An 18,803-nucleotide genomic window follows, 5' to 3' on the forward strand; every position below is an offset into this window, starting at 1 on the left:
ATTTGAAAAAATTTAATGCTCAAACCCACTTTCTAAAGTTTATCTTTGACACTTTATAAAACTGACTTTTTTGGCTTCCTTTTGCCCTAAAATCGACTCTTTTAGTGCTTTTTCTTGATTCTTTTTGCAGGTAGATCATCTGAGGGATCTCGGCAAGGGGACCAGGGTTTTCATGATGTCTGCTGCAGTCTTTTGAAATTTCATCACTTTTTACAAAAATTTTGAAAAAAAATGACCTTGGCTTTAAAAACAGAGTTTTTAAATCCAAGGTGAAAATTCACTGTACAAGATAAAAATATCGAAGAAACATGTTTACAATTCCTCCCTCTGGCTTGCTGAGCACTCATGGACTTTCAGAGACATGACCTTGCAGAGATAAATGACCAAAACCCTAGACCTAGGACTTTGACCTCAAGACAAAACAAGACAAGCTTGAAAGAGCTTAATGACTGATATGACCTAATCCAGCAAAGCCAAGAGGGGTATAAATAGACCAGCTCCTCCATCAGGGTTATGGCATGCCTAACGGGATGCAAAACTTGACACTGATGAGACACCTACCTATGCAAATGCAAAGAGCTTTGATCGCTGATGGAGGGCTTCAAGACCGACACTAACATACCCCATGGAGTATGACCAATAAATCTAGTTAGCATCAACATCACATCATAACATTTTCAATCAAATGTTATTAACAATCATTTATCATAGGGGATTTGCAAGTATTCAGAGATCATATAGTTTTCTAATCACAGAAACGAACAAAGTAGTCATAATTGCACAAAGTGCATACTGTCTTAACCCTTTCTAAAGACATCCACAAGTATATTATCATGAATTCCTTGAAATAAAATAGAGATTTCCCTTGAACTAGAACCCTAGTAGTTGTTCCCCGAGCACTCGGCTCCTTTCCTGCGAGGAAAATAATCAGAATCTTTCGCATATTTACACCTCCTTAACCCAAGCAACATCCTACTAGATCTGGGTTCAGGTCCAATTTTTATCTCCCACTGGCACCTTTGAATCCAGACCACCTTTATCTCTCATGCACTTTTTCATACATCTTCCACCCATGGCATTTATCTCCAGTCATGTGAGCTCTTGGTGGCAAGATCAGTCAAATAGGGTCAACTATTTTGGAAAAAATGGAGAATTTTTCCTGTCCCTTCATGGACCATCACTGATTTTTACTTTTTCCTTATAGTTAGGGGTCTAAGACCTCATGTGATGGCTCTTGTAATATTCCCAAACATAATAGTAAATAAAATGCTTTCATTTTATCAACAAAATAAATATTTACTTTTCACATTTTTAGCCACGTGTCATTTTAGAACAATCATAGAAGTCATTTTAAAATATTGTTTCTACTGCCTTCAGGTTATTTGTAAATATGGATATAAAATTAACTATAAAAATCATGTGACAATTCAATTTCCACTATCATTGCATGTTTCTTTGAGGCATTTTCAAATCATCACTTATGATTCCTACCAGCTCATGATTCTATGAAAAGTTTCAATACCTATTACCCAAGCATCCTCGTAGTTTTTTCCTTCAATCAAGGCATCCCCCGAAATCCAACAATTCACAGGAAACATGACTGACATCTTATGTCACATGAGTAGTGTTCATTTCAAATTTTCCACAGAATAATCAACATGCAATTTAGAAAAACATCAATAAATATTCTATGCACAAACATTTCATGTCATAATGGTAAACATTATACCTTCACATTTGTAGTATGAAAATCACATTGCAAAGTTTTTCCTTTCAATCAAAGGCACATAACACAATAAATATCCAAGGAAAGCCACAGCTCAAAACCACACTATCTGTTTTGTATTAATCCAGAAAATCAAGATGAAATTACAATGCTTATTCTCTCTAGAACAATCCCAGAACTCAGTAAATTCAATCTCCAACTCATAAGCAAGCTCAAGGCCAAATCTTAGCCTCTTCACAAGCTCTCCAAGTATCAATTCCAATTGTGCCCTTGGTCAAATAATTCAGATGAATACAATATGCTCTGCTCAACCTTGAGCTGAACATGCACAAGTATTTCCTATCCTTCGCTTGATGACTTCCTTTGGCCAATACTTAGCCAAATTTCCAAGCCTCCAAGATTCTAATTCTTTGCATAATTCCTGAGAGAATTAGCCCGTATTTAAATGGAAATTCCTCATCCATAACTACACAATCCCTTCAAAGTTTCAGTTCTTGATTGCATGCACCACCTGTACAAATCAGAAAATTATACAACAAATAGTACACTATCCTTGCATTCTAGTCTCAATTGGGTCTTTCTCAGAATCGACATGCATGAGTTTCTAATGAGGGAATCTTTAGTTAACTAGAGTAGTACTAGTTGAGTGCACTAATGCATCAACTGACTATTAACTCACTATTAGTTCCTCAAACAGTTTGGAACTAATTTAACTGGACTTAACTCAGTAAACTGAGTTAACTAATAACCACTCATACTTAACTCATCCTGGAACGCTACAATATAGGGAGAACATATACATGAATTCATAAAGACTTCCAACTCGAAATTCCTAAGTTAACTAAGTTAACTCACTCCAGTTAACTATTACAAGTTGCTATGAGATTAGAATTCGATTTTAATTCTCAGTTTAATTCAAGGAAAAATTAAACTGGAATTTTTGGATTCTATTTTTATCATTTCTTGTTGCTATTTTAAACACTCCCTCTCAACAAGAAAGGAATTCAACTCGATCCCAATCCTAAACCTTTGGAATGTTATGCATGCAACACTTCTCCCTAGTGTTGTTACTACAACAACTCTAGAAACAAAAAAAAATCCAACCTGAATCAGAATGATGCCTCTGTCATCAAAGTCTTTGACTGTTATTGCCTCTGTCTACTAAAAAATATGCACTTCTGTTGACTCTACCTTTCTGTACCATTTTCAACCCTTCTCTATGCTTCTTTAGTATCTGTCTGCTCTAGCCTTTGTCACTTTGATCTCTAACTGCATTAATCCCATTGATTCCTCCCGCTACTATGTACTTTGGCCTCTCGTAGCAATGTACGATCCATGAGATAAAACCACACACTGGACCCTGACCAATTTTAGCCCCCTTGGGACTATCACTTCACATCACCCCACCTCACACCTGGAGGTATGGCTGCATGTGATCCCTTTTCCCACTTGGCTCGAAGTTCCCCCTTACTAGAGGTCTTTACATGACTGGATGCCCCCACTCGGTCTCCTCTCAGCTTCTCCAATAGTGGCTACTCCACAATTGTCTGAGACTGCTTCTGAGATAACTTCTTCTCTACTTGAGTGGATCTCTCCACTCGGTCTCCTCTCAACTTCCCTAGTTGTGGCTACTCCACAACTTCCTGAAGCTTCTTCTGGGGTTGCATGTTGAGAGGTAATTTAATCTCCCTCTCAATCATCAAGTCTCTAACCTTTGCCTTGCTCCTCAAGGATTTTCATGCATCGTGAACCTCAAGAGCATATAGATTCTTGACCCATGCACCGATATGTTTCACCTGTCCTGTGGTGATGCGTCTAAGGAAAACCTTTCCCTTACCAAAAAACACATCATAGCCACGGTCTTCCAATACCACGATTGAAATAAGATTCTTCTTTAGTCGTGGAAAATAAATCACATATGTGATCCTTAGAGGGGAGCCAGACTCCCTCTCAAAGGTAACTGTACCGATCCTGGTAGCCCTATACCTCTCGTCATCTCCAAACTCTATGCTTTGTTTGAGGTATTTTTCCTTAAAATCACTAAAGAGATCTCTATTCCCCGTCATATGGAATGAGGAACTGTTGTCAAGATACCACACGCCTCACATGGAAATGTCAGTCACCCATGCAATGAGAGTGAAATCAAGTTCAAATTGTGAAGCTAAAGCCTCACATGTTGCTGCTATTGTCGGCTCCTTCTTTCTTTCTTTCTTCTGTGGATAGTTCTTTGCATAGTGCCTATTCTCGTGATAGTGAAAACACTTGACTTTCGTCAATTCCATCTTATTTCCACCCTCCTCACCTTGGGATTTCTTTCCCTTGGCCCACTTTTCCTTAATTGCTAAGGCACAATCCTCTTCCACTTCATTGGAAGAGGTCCCATCTCTGGTGCTCCTCCTGATCTCCTCCTGCATCAAATCCAACTACAGTCGTGCCCAAACTGGAAGCTTCTCCCAACCATTGAAAAAGTCTTGATAACTATGCCAACTCTTTGGGATCCCAAGAAGAGCAAGGCTCACCGTATCTTCCTATGTCCCACTGTCACAGAATTTTCTATAAAAATAGTGATTTTAAATCAGTGATATCTCCCTCATCCTAAATTTGATTCAACCGATTTGTTTTTTGAATTTGGGTATTTTTCGCAAGGAATCCAGATATGTGATTTTTTTCTAAAAAGTTTTCACAAAAATTTTCATATCTACTCTGCAAACTCGCAACCCAAAAAATAATCTTGCTCTGATACCATGTATAAAATCCTGTATATTCACAAGCTAACGCAATTTGCTAAAGCAAAAGACAAGAATCTACTTCTACTCTTTACAGCGGAAGCCCATAAACATTGAGAAAACAATAATAAATAGAGTAAGAGAATCAAAGGCACATAACACAATAAATATCTAGGGAAAGCCACAACTCAAAACCCCACTATCTGTTTTGTATTAATCCGGAAAAGAAAGATGAAATTAAAATTCTTGTTCTCTCTAGAACAATCCCAACACTCAGCAAATGCAATCTTCAACTCATAAGAAAGCTCAAGGCTAAATCTTAGCCTCTTCACAATCTCTCCAAGTCTCTATTCCAATTGTGTCCTTGGTCAAAGAATTCAAATGAATACAATAAGATCTGCTCAACCTTGAGCTTAACCTACACTAGTATTTCCTATCCTCCGCTTGATGACTTCCTTTGGCCAATACTTAGCCAAATTTCCAAGCCTCCAAGCTTCTAATTCTTTGCATGATTCCTAGGAGAATTAACCCATATATAAAGGGAAATTACTCATCCATAACTACACATTCCCTTCAAGGTCCAGTTCTTGATTGCATGCACCATTTGTACAACTCAGAAAATTATACAACAAATAGTACACTATCCTTGCACTCTAGTCTCAATTGGATATTTCTTATAATCGACATACATGATTTTCTGATGAGGGAATTTTCAGTTAACTAGAGTAGCACTAGTTGAGTGCACTAATGCATCAACTGACTGTTAACTCACTATTAGTTCCTCAAACAGTTTGGAACTAATTTAACTAGACTTAACTCAGTAAACTAAGTTAACTAATTACTACTCATACTTAACTCATCGTGGACCCCTATAATATAGGAAGAACATATACATGACTTCAAAAAGACTTCCAACTCTAAATTCCTAAGTTAACTAAGTTAACTCACTCTAGTTAACTATTACAAGTTGCTATGAGAATAGAATTTGATTTTAATTCTCAGTTTAATTCAAGGAAAAATTAAACTGTAATTTCTAGATTCTATTTTTATCATTTCTTGTTTCTGTTTTTAACATAATCTATGAAAAATGACATTTCATTTTATGCATATGTATTTGACCGTCAATCCTTCTGCAACTTTATTAAATTTAAGTCAATCACACACACTTTCTTGGTTAAATAAATCATTAATGCCAACAGATTCAAAATTCCATCCAGATTTTTGTTTAGCGATAACAATAAAGACACCACATTTCCATAACATAATGGACTTAACTGATTAGGTTATTATATAGTGTCACCCACAATATCCACACATACTAGATGAATTTCTAAAGGATGAAAATAAAAATATTTGTTAGGTGCAAGATGGCTAACACCATCACTGAATCGTCAACTTGTAAAACTACATTGTTATGCATGAAGTTTGATAAAACAAGGTGATTAACAACATCTGGCTATTGCTGGTTTTATCATTAAATTGGTAGAACATACATAATCTAATTCATCTCATGTATTTCAATACATTATTAAGCTATTGAATAATATTGGTTGCCCTCATCCCACCAATTATCATTTATGTATGTTCATATGAAAAGCCACAACCCTTTTCCTTTGTGTTCTTATTTTTACTTAACAATGCATTTTTATCAAATCAGACACTTTTATAAGATGATATTGTTATTGTGATCTAGGTTCTTGTGAAACATTCAAAAATTTAGGCATGGTTAAGGAAATATGTACTTTCATAGTCATCATAGTTTCATGCATTCTATATTCAAGTACATAAAATCATATACAAACTTTACTCATACAAGAACACTAATTCACCATTAGTACTTGAGTGTTGATAACGAATATGTTAACAATTCAATTGTATCCACATTCAAACAGTGTATTGTTACCATTAGACCAATAACATGAAAATGGACTATCATTATCACATTGTTTATAACTTTAGTGATAATCTTCAATCAAACACTAAATGATGCATACTGAAATATACCTTTGAAGATAAGTTTAATAGTTGTCAACAAATCCCCCTGATCGAGGTGTGGCGGGAAATGGCAGGTAGAGGTAAGAGAGGCAAGACAAATGGCAGGGGCGCTGGCAATCGTACGTGGAGAACTGAGAAATACAAGACAACAGGAGCAGCCAGAAGTGGGAAGGTGATGATGACAGACAATAAATGGAAGGTAAGTGGGCGCTCAGTTCGAGACCCACACGTGAAGGAAAGGGAGGTGGCCAGTGGAGCAAAGAAAGTGGAGGGTACCTTGGTAGTGAGGATGGGTAGGTGGGAGAGAAAATTAAAGGAAAAGGTGGCAAGGTTGATGGGAATTTGCATGTAGGAAGCGGAGGTTGAACGAGCAGTTAGAGTTGGCAAGCCCTGAGAGTTGGGGGGCATCGACCAACATTCGGCCTTCGCTTGTAAGACCTCGTAGCATAAACGCCAATGTTCAGAAGGCTCCGGTGAAACAGAATTTGCATCAATTCAGTGCTCACCAAGCCCCGGTCCAATGCAGGAATGGTAGGAGCAGTGAGAAGAAAAGTATGGCTAAGGAAGGTAAGCAATAGGGAAGGAAAGGGAACAAAAGAACGGGAAAGACAGAGAAAAAAATGAAAGGCTTGGAGCCATCCACAAGCAAACCTCCCAGGAAAAGAGGAAGGAAAACAGGATAGGAAAGTATGCAGAATCTCATCAATGCCTACTATGTAGGAACCTCGGCTGAAGTGAAAGCAATTATTTTTGAATGGGAAAGAGAGTTAAATGCCAACATCGAGAATGAAGAGATTTAGGCAAAAGAATGGGAGACAATAATTAAGGATCCAGGCAATACCCAAGGTCGCCAAACATTGTTTCGGAAGACCATCCAACAATATTGGGTTATGAAAAACATCCTGGCTAAAGCAATGACCACTTACAAGGAAAGAGAAGAACCAGAAGAGGACAGACCAGCAGAACCAATCCTAAAGGATCTCTAGAAGGAGATTCAGTCAATTCAAATGCAGCAATATCATAACAACCTCTACCTGAATAGAATTGAATAGCAGCTCCAGACTATGATGCAAAGTGAAGCACCTGGGTCGAGTGTGAAAGCCCCGGCCCCAGTTGATTCCTCAGATGAATGAAGCAGTCCAGTTAGTCAAATTTTGTTTTTATGTCAGTTAGCATTTACTTTTTAAGCATGAAGCATATAGAAGATAAGGTAGCCAATGTAACCTGGAAGAAAAGAATTACTCTGTTTCAATTTTGGACAGCATTTGATGCAAATAGGTGGCCAACAGACCTGGTTTCCTGCGAGCAGGTTAAGGCCACCAACAAAATTTTGAAAACCAATGACTATATGTTTATGAAATATTAATAGAAAAGGGAGAACTACCAAGCTTACATAAAACAAAAAACAAAAAACAGTTGTCAACAAATCACATACACTTTATTAGCATTTCAATGATGTCATGCAATGCTAATTCATAGGAGGTTTTGAAATATGCTAAATAGTCAATTCTACCAACTATTATAAACTCAAACAAAATTCAAGGTAATTCCACAAAAATACACAATCAACCGTTTACAGTTCAATCTACCACTTGACTCATTGATTATTCTCATCATTCAAGGGGATTATTTTAATGTATTTTTAAACATGCTATTATCCACCTCAAGTAAAACCCCTATCTTTCTATATTCTTTTGTGATCACACTAATTTCATTATCGACCAAGAATTGCACACACTCATTCTTTTCTTTTAAGCAATGCATTGTGACTCTTAGCATTTTTTTTTCAATGCACCATAAAAGTATGCATGCAAAGGTTGGTAGTTAATCCATACTATTTCTAGTGTGAGTGCTCAAACTTGTCCATCATTCAGCTACAATCAATGTGATAGAATTTCTAACCATCTTCCATCAATCATAAGGACTCAAATACCATCAACATCATTATTCCTCAAAGCATTCATTAGCTTTAATATTTTATAATGTAATCATTAACAACATCATGCATCTCATGTTAAAGGTAATATGCTACCTACGTTGATATGTAATTTTGATAGCGTCATACCTGAGCTTATATCCAATAACATCATACCTCTACTCCTTCTCGTTCTTACAAAACTAAAGAGGCTCTGGTGCTGCAACCTTTGCTATGATACCACTAGTAACATCCCTTGGTAGACCTCGTGAAAAATACATGAGATTAGAAAATTTTTACCAAATTTACTAGCATGTAATATTCCCAATTACTTATTCTATATTCCTTAACTAATTATTAGATAAAATCACGATCATTAAATAATTAACCTTAGAAATGGAATAAGCAAGTCACATAACGTAATAGCCATTAATGCAACTTTACATAAAACTTTCAATTGCAATCTTGCATCATTATCATCATTGATTTAATTAGGCTATTTAATATCATATTTTATGATGTAAGTGTCAATGTCATGCAAGGTAGTAATATCATAAAAATAACAAAATAAGCAAACACAAAAATGGGCACTGATATAACCTAGAAACCCTGAAGGGAAAAACCAACATACATTTATTTTTATTAAATGTTTCTTGAGGAATTTCATCCCTCACTCAATGCCAGCAAGGGATTCCATCCCTTGTCCATTTAAAATTTACAAAGAAATGTCATCTTTAAGCATAATTAACTATTGTCCATTACAATAATCATGATAACATGTTTTTCAAACACTTTTACACTACAATTCCTTGAGTATTGTGTCTTTGTGGCTTGGTTATTTCCTGTAGTGGATTATCCTACATTTGATGATCCTTCACTTTGCATGGACCAATAGTCAAGCATAATGACCTCATTGTTTGCCATAGTATTAATTATATCACATCTTTCATTTGTTGCATAAGGGATGGATTAGACACTATTAATTTATCTTTCACATAAATCATGATTTTTTCTTTCACTTACTACCATCAACAAACTCTGACATCGTGATTATATAACATATTCATTTATCAAACCCAAATAATTAATCTCTACAAGTTATGCTTTAAACATATTTTCATGTTCCACTTTCTTGCCCATGCATAATAATGTTAAAAGTTGTCTTGATCTTTTTCTTTTATACACATCCTCAAGTGTAAAAATAATTTCTGGCACATGCATAAATAAAATGCATAATGAGTATCGAGACATGCCTCTTTATTGACCCCACACATGCATTAATTAAAAGCACATAATTTCAAAAACATGTCTATTTATCTATACATGTGTATGTCTATGAAACATGTATAACCATCCAAATATCACATGCATAAAGATTTCCAAGGCATGCCCATCTATCTATACTTCACATGCATTATAAGAACAATAATGGTTACATTTTACCTTTACCCACAAAAATAGGGTAATATTTTTAAAATAATCACCATGGTTAACATTCTCTCTTCACACAAGAAGAGGGAAATATTTCCAAAAGATAATCACCACAACTACTATTATTCCTTCACACCAAACACATTCTTTTTCAAAAGAAAAACCACTGCAACTACCGATATTTTATTTTATTTTTAAAGAAAAATAGCACAATAACTACTATCTGTGTGCATGCAAATATATGTTTTTTTCCATAATAAACTAGCCCAACAACTATTATCTTTGTGCATATAAACATGTATTCCTTTTCAAGAAAACTAACACAATAGCTAATATTTTTATGCATATAAACACATTATTTTTCAAGAAAACTAACACAATAGCTATTATCTGTGTGCACATAAGGACATATTCTTTGTCAAGAAACTAGCAAAATAAACACATTATTTTCCAAGAAAATCAGTAGAATAAACGCATATTCTTTTTAAAGAAAATTAGAAAAATAGTTATTATCTATGTGCATATAACCACACATTATTTTCCAAAAATGCATATTCTTCTTTAAAAAAATTAGAAAAATAGTTATTATCTATGTGCATATAGCCACACATTATTTTCCAAAAAAAAAAAATATCCCAACAGTTATTATCTTGGAGCACAAGAACATTACCTACTATTTTCAAATAAAGTCCTATAACTTATATTATCTTTGCACATAAGATCTACTTATTATTTTCAAAAGGAAAACACATAAGATCTAATTATTATTATCTTTAAGCATAACAATATATTTCTTTTCAAAAATAAAATCCCATAACTTATTATCTTTGCACATGAGAATTTAAAGAAATATTTCCAAGAATTTTAATATGGTTCACTTATCTTTTTATGCACAGAAACCATGCAAACCTTTTCAAGAAAATAAAATGGTTAACCTATCTTTTTATGCATAAAAATCATGCAAAACTTTTCATGAATATAGCATGATAAACTTAACTTTTTATGTGCAAAAACTTTGCAAATCTTTTCAAGAAAATATCATGGTTAACCTATCTTTTTATGCTTAAAAATCATGGAAACCCTTTTCAAGAAAATAACATCATTAGCTATGCAACCTTTTCAAGAAAATAGCATGGTTAACCTATCTTTTTATGCATAAGAATCATGCAAACCCTTTTCAATAAAATAGCATCATTAACTTATCTTTTTATGTGCAAAAACTATGCAAACATTTTCAAGAAAATATCACGGTTAACTTATCTCTCAAAAGGCTAATTATTTCTTGCAACTTTGTGATTGAGAAATCTCGTGAAAAGAAAAGAATTGCCTTGTAGTGGCACGAACTTATCACTATGGAACTTCATGGTTCTGCAACCTAATCTTTAATTTCATGGAACCTACCACTTTTGGAAAAAGACGTGAACTGCACTTGCCAAGCTAAGTCATCAATGTCCAGTAGCACCTTTACCCCAATTCCCAACCATGGTCGAAATGGGTAGTTCACTACTTAAGACCATTCAGTCAACAAGGAAATGTTGTCATTGAGCCATGGTTATCACAATGTGTGCCTTAACCAATTCAAACCCATCGCTTTGTCCTTGAAATCAGAAAGTAGAACCATTGTTGTTAAGCCCTTTGGTCAGTTTGTTGGCACTCTACAATATCATGCGCCATAAGCATTCTCGTTTCTGACCTACCAGTGCCCTACATTTTGCACCACTCCATTCATTTAAAGCCATAGTATAGCTCTGGAATTGCATCAAAGCTATGGAAAATATGCAACTAGAACCCGTCCAAAGATAATTGTGAACACTAATGCAAAAGTATTTTGTGACCTCAAATCAACGACTAGTTGTATATTCCAAACTTGTTTCCCCATTTTCTTTTTTTCATAACATGCTCGGTACTTTTCTGAATAGTTGGAATATCAATGATTTGTGTTACCCATATAGCAGTTGTAACCGTCAGGAACCCTAACTAATTATTGATGGCCACATGTCAAATACTTTCATATTATAAAAATCATGAATGCTAGATAAAATTTCTAGGGATATTACACTAGCACATGGATTAATAGATGGGGGGGTTCCTACAACACCTAAAATTAATTGAATTTTAACCTACTGAAAAAAATGAAATGAAATTAATTGCAAAATTAAAGAAAACCACACTTTGAACTTGTTGACGGTGTTGGACCTGCCAACATGTCAAGGGATCTCCCCAATAAGAAGTCCCAACTAGACCTCAGACCATTTGGAGTAGGAGTCCCAGCAGTGGGTAGTGCAATATTGCCTTGATTGTGGTTGCGCATAGAGGTTAGTAAGATGTCATTGTTGGAAGCAAGGTTGTGACCTTGTAGCAAGTCAAGGAAGGTGCATGAAAGGCTCTAACACACGGAAGGGTAGAAGAGTGTGCCCCTTAGAAGCATGTGATAGCACGCATCTTGAAAGGGAACACATGAGACGAAAGACATCACAAGATGGAAACCAAGATAGTCAAAAATCCAAAGTGATGGATTATACCAACAACGCTCTTCGATAAGATTCATAAAAACACATACAGAATAGTTCATACATAAATGTGTAAATTACAGATACATACATCATTAGAGTAACCAGGATAGCCGAACTACAATAACAACATATGCATGAAATGTGTTAGCTCTGTTATATTAAAAGAGTGAAATATCCAATCATACATACAACCATGACAACCACTAGCTCGAATAGCGGAACATTACAGTCATTGTCGCATGCTCCTCCAAAGAGATGCATTAGCTCTGCACTATGGAGAAGCCAAGGCTCATTAAAATACACTCCAAGCTTTCTCTAAGTTATACCTATAGGAAGCTTGGCTCCCAAAATCCCATACAATGAGTTAAGAGGTCCTATAAATAGCAAAGGGTGGGGTGACCCTTGACATTCCCCTTTGTGACTCTTCACCTACCCTCATGACTCTTCAACTTACACATGACTTTTACATTCTACTATTGACACTTGGTCTTTCACTTTTACAACATGTTTACAATACAATCTACACATGTACCCATGTGAGACAAAAATGGGCTTCAGTAAGCCATGCAAGAAATCATTAAGACTCAAAGAGTTGTGGGAAGACTAACTCTTTGACATCCTCTCGATGATCAACAGTGGTGAACTGATGCCAAGCTTGGTAGTCCATTATGTTGTCCATGTAGTCTGTGGTGACATCCTTCTTAAGGTGAAGTCTTGCCTCCGTTGCATCCGGGTACATTGATTTGGCACCTTTGTCCAACTCGCCAGATAGCATGCGCATCATGGTCTTGAATGCAATGGGACCAATGACATGCTGATGCATAGTGTCTGCACTCATTTGCAAGTCTGCGTTGGTGTCTATGCACATCAACTAATCAAAGTACATGTCCAACTCAAGTCAGACTTGGTTCTTTGTCTTCGCCTCAGTGAGTGTGACAATGGATGGGATCGCATGCATAAACATAATGACATCCATGCTCCTAAACACTCATGCATGTGAACCATGTAAGTTGGTGATGAGTTGCGGGAGTTCCTCATAGTTCTGGATCTGACTCTGGATGCATAACTTCAACTCCACTGCCTTTGCCTTCATCATCTTTGGCAAGTGCAATGGGGCTCCCTTATACCTCATTGTCCATATCTGCATGTGATCAACAGCAGTGTGTATGTCTGTCAAGATGTGCTCTCCTAGCAGAGCATTGTTCCCAACCATTAAGATGAAGAAACTAACTTATGCACAGTGACGAACCTAAAGTACAGCTTCCGCATTATTGTTTCTAGAGACGATACTTTATCAAGTATCAGTTTCCTCAACTCTGCTCTGGCGGAGGTTGTAACTTTCTCTTCTCCCTGCTTATCCGCTTGTAAATACTTAGCCATGTGCTCGTTCTCAGTTATCAAGAATCTAACACTTGAGCTAGTGGCTTTGGCATATGCCTTGGTAGCATTGACCAATGCAGTTTGATGTCTACGCACATCGGACACAATCACTCATTATTCAAACTGAGCAAGAGATACATGGACATCCAGAGTGGGCACTCTGCGCAACTACACAATTTTGTGTTGTGATTCATCAAAAGATATGTTTTGCACATCTACTTCTGGATTTTCCTCAAGGATTTTAGTGTCTCCTTGATCGCTTGGGACTTTCTCTGCTTCTGGATATGGTGAAGCGGTGGGGTGACCTCTTGGTTGTGACGCATGAGGTCAATTTCCTCATCTAACTTTGGGTGAACCACATCCATGTCCATTTTCTCTAGCATCTGTTCAATCTCCTAAGAAAAGTTTTGCTCCTGCGATTGCTCACCTTGTCTGCTATGTGCCAGCTGCTCGTATGAATCAGTAACTTGTATGGGTGCAATTTCATCAATATGTACATGTTGCGCCTCCTGTTTTTCTTGTTCCTACTATGCTTCCTTCTCTCTTCTGCGCAGCTCTTGTTCTTCCCTGATTTGTTGCTTCAACTTATGCAGCTCCTTTTCTGCTTCCTCTAGCTTTTTTTTCTCTCTCTGCCTTTGTGCAATCCTCCTGTGCGATGTCGCCTCTTCGCCTCAATCTCCAATTTTTTTCTCAACGCAAGTGGATCTGCATTGAACTTGTAGCTTTTCTTTGCCTTTGCGTTGTCAGCAACCTTCCTCTTGCTTTTGTCAAGCGCAGGTCTGCTGCCCTTTACTGATGTTGATGATGTTGCTTTATGAGATGTTATTTCCTTCTGCACTACTAACCACTCTATATCCATCCTGACCGGTTCATTGAGCCTTTAAAATTTGTAGCAGTATCTCCATGGGTCTTCCTCAGGCCAATGACACACCATGTGGATCCAAGGATGATACACTCTCACATAGTGGTCCTTCACTAAGCAATGTAGGTCATATGGATTGAAACTTCTAATGTCGAAGGTGAACCTCTTGAATTCCTTCATCTCAGCCTCATCATGCTTGAGATTCTGGATCTCATACAACCTGATCCGCAAAGGAAAAGCGGGCCAAGGGGCCTTCTTCTTCCTATGCAGTCTTGTTGACAACTCTGTCGAGATGTGGTATGAAACCTCTTACATGACTAGCTTATCCATGGCAAACTTTGGTAAAAAATGAAGATCCTTCTCGACGTTGTACATCCGGATGAAGGTGCTAAGAGGTGAGGCATACCAATCTGATATGTCAATCAATTCTTCCATTGCTTCCTGTGACATGCAAGGTGGATCCTGCTAAAAGATCATCCTATACACTAGAGTGACGAAATGGTTTGATAGATGTATAATAACTCCATGGAAGCTACATTCGGAGAACAACTTACAATAAGTGTCCACAAAGGTTTCTGAAGGTGTTCATGCCCAACCCAAGCCTAGGAAATGCTGACAGGCACAGATTGCATCGATTATGTAAGCAGACATGAAGGGATTTTCTTGTTGACCCTTGGGTGGATGTCGAGCTTCTGTTACTTGTTCCTTCATCCGGAGAGCCAACATCTCAAACCAGTTGAAAGGTCTTTTTTTGCTCACCAGTTGATCCAACACAATCACCCAACTTTGCGGGAATATTTTTGTACTCTCTTGGTTGTATAAGCGGCATGAGAAGATGACCAAGAGCTAATATGCCTTTCGCAGTATCCTTGTGTTGTACACCTGGTTGGGTGTTGTCCTAAACTTAGATGGCTCTTTCACCCAGCTCTTCAATATGTCTCTTGAGTTTTCACTATTGTTGGGCCTCATGAAGGGTGTATCCATTGTAACCACCGGCTGCGGAAAATGATACATCACCTGAAATTCCTTTGCACTGAAGGTAGCAAGTTTTGTTCCACTAACACTACTCAATGCCATTGTCTCTGGATCAATATGTGATACAATCCAATGGATCATGTCCACGCATGGAAACGCGGGATATTTGCATGTAATCCAATACAAACCAGACTTATGTATGTTGACATAGACTCTACGATCCTCCAAATTCTCCTCGAATGTGCCTGAAAATATATCATTGATCTCCTGCCATTTCATCTTGATCTCCTTGTCTATGAACATCTTAGTGTCTTCATAGATGGGCAAGATCATAGACACTTGCTCGACCACATCTCCAGTTGCACTCTCAACGGTGTCCTTTGACCCTAATCTCTTGGAAGCCATTGTACTTGTACTATTGAGAGACTGACGAACACCTGTTATACCTAGAGACAGAGCAACACTCATGGAAAGCACAATGATAGTTGAAAACCAAAAGCAACTTGATGACTGACATGCAACACACCTGGGTGACAGACTGGATGATTTTCGAAATTTTCACTGGGAGGCTGGGAGACTAACTTCCAGAACTATGCAAAACACAATCTACAATGCACAGTTTCAGTCAACATGACTGCAACTCGGTCAAACTACATCTGCGCAATTTTGGGGGCCAACGGGGCACTTCCTCTCAGAATTGAGCATAGAAATATTGGGAGGCCAGTTTGAGGCAACCTTTGAGCAATTCCTGGGAGGAAGGCACGACCTTCACTCTCAGAAATGTGCAGTGCAAGCTGGACAAGGCAAGGTCCGGGCCAAGGCAGCCGAGACCTGCAGACGAGCGACTGAAAACATGTAAAGGTTGAATGCATGTGCAAATTTTAGTGCAGACATCAGTGAATGAACATGCATGCAAATAGTGAGTGCAGGATTCAGTAAATAGGAAAACAAGTAAGTGTGTGAAGCAAGTCACCGCAACAGTGACTGACGGTGAAAATACAGTGTCATGCATGTGACAGCAGTGACATGCAATTAAAAATGTGAAATAGTGCTTCTACAAGCTAACATGCATTAAAATGACAGCAAGCGTTCAACAAATCCAAGTAAACAGCACTCACACAAACTGAAATACAAAAAGCGACAGAAAAGCAGCAAAAGACATGAAAAGTAGACTTACCCAGAAAAAGTTTAGTTGAGTGTGTTGAATGCTCCTATATGCGATGGGGGATGCTAGAGATCCAAGATCAAAGTGAAGAATGAACTTTGAAATGTCCAATAAATGGTTTGATAAGATCGAGGCTTATGACGTGCATGCCACAAATCTAGGAAAAAACGACACTTGGTGCGAGGTTTCTAAAACGGATTTTGCATATAACCCCCAGCTGCTAAAAATGAATCCCTAAAATCTATGCATGCCTTTTGCTCTTTCCTTTTTGGGAAAAAATAGCCCTTGCATGAAAATTAAGATTGCTTATTCCTAGAGGGAACCAGTCAACTTAGGAGCACATTCAACAGACTGCAAGCCTTGGAGTGACTTCTGTGCAGTTTCTAGGTTGAGTGGCTATGCCTGCCCTTCAGGCTCTACGCAATTTCTAGACTAAATCCAAGGTTGTCACCTATATCTGCGCAAATTTTGAGAGCAAGCCCAATGATGGGCTGCCCTGCACAATTTTCAGAGGGAAGGTTGTCTTCTTGCTCTGCGCATTTCTGGAGAGCAATAGGCTGCCTTGATGCTCTGCGTAATTCTGGAGAACAAGGCTAGTTTCCCTCCAGTTCTGCACAATTCTTCAAGTAAGCACAAGAGCCAGTTAATGACCAAGTCACGGGATGTCATCTTGTGAGTGGGAGGCAAACAAGCTAGCAAACACAAGCTGATAAGCCATAAAAATTCAACTGAAGCATAAGTACTTGTCAGTGCAAGACATGCTGCTAAGGATGGTTGGTAGGAGGCCTCCAAAATGAAGCTAATTTAAAATTTTGGAGGGTGGTTGTAGTTGCTACAACACTTGGCGACACATTGGTAGAACTCTAACTCTCTGAATGGACCTTATTTTGTGAAGAGGAGGTCTAACTCCTCTGGAAGTATTGTTCGGTTCTCTGAACATCTTGGTTTCCACACTAGCTTGATTGAAAGTTGTAGCACCTGCCATGCTCTTAATCGCTCAGCACACATTCCAAGCCAAGTCAACTTAGTTGTTTCGATTAGGGATTAGGGGTATATTGGTTCACAATTAATGTAACTGTTAGAGTTTAAGTTTCATCTCTGGTATTGCTCTTCTACTAGTAGGCCTGGACAATACCCCGGCGGAGTCATGAAGGAATACAAGCATCACTCCACTACCAGTGAGCCTGGTCAGTAACCCAACAGAGTTACTTTCATAACCTATCTACACAGGAAGCCTTTCTCTTCTTTTTCCTTATTCATTTTTTTCAAAATTTTCATTTTTTCATTTTTTCATTTTTTCATTTTTTCATTTTTTCATTTTTTCATTTTTTCATTTTTCATTTTTTCAAGAACTATGCATGGGCACTTATTTATTTCAGAGGCAGAAGAGGGATCCTGAATTATTGAGAGCAGAAGAGGTTGTTTCTTCAGAGAAGCATTTTATATGTACCTCTGACATACTTGTTAAGGTTTCCCCCCTCACCTTACTCTACTTAACTGAGCTAACAAGGATTAACCCAAAAACAACCAACTAGAGTAGGTGGTACTAGTTAGAGCACAAGCATTCTGTTTTCAGCAAGATTCACTTCGAACAAAACATATTTTATGTTGGTGTATCATTGACTGTATCATTGACTGAAGACAACAAGTTCTACATAAAGAGAGAGGACAACAAGTAACCAAGTTTTGATATATGTACAAGTCCTCTTGTACATTACCCTGCTTGTCTCTAGAGTCACACATGGTTTCATGCGAAACTAACCTACGGGTGTAAACAAGTAAACAAAACAATAAAGCAAAGAGTGAAAGTAAATGTGAAATCAAGGCATGTAAGCGAAGTAGGCAAGCAAGCAAACAAACAAACGAAAGCAAGAAAGAAAATATGCACACAAGCAAAGAAACAAAAACAAAGACTACTCCTACTCCTACGCTAACGGTGCATTGGTCTGCTCACGTAAAGTGATATTTCCAATGCAGCCATTGGTGCATTGGTTGACCCATGTTGGTGAAGTCATGGTTCACAAAAATCACAGTCAAGTGAACTTAGAAAACATGAAAGATATAACAATGAAGATAAACGCACTCTGACTTTTATCACGTCCAAAGAGAAGAAAA

Source organism: Pinus tabuliformis, chromosome 9, assembly GCF_031772625.1.
Source record: "Pinus tabuliformis cultivar Carrire ecotype Pingquan chromosome 9, CPIR1, whole genome shotgun sequence".
NCBI classification, from domain to species: domain Eukaryota; kingdom Viridiplantae; phylum Streptophyta; class Pinopsida; order Pinales; family Pinaceae; genus Pinus; species Pinus tabuliformis.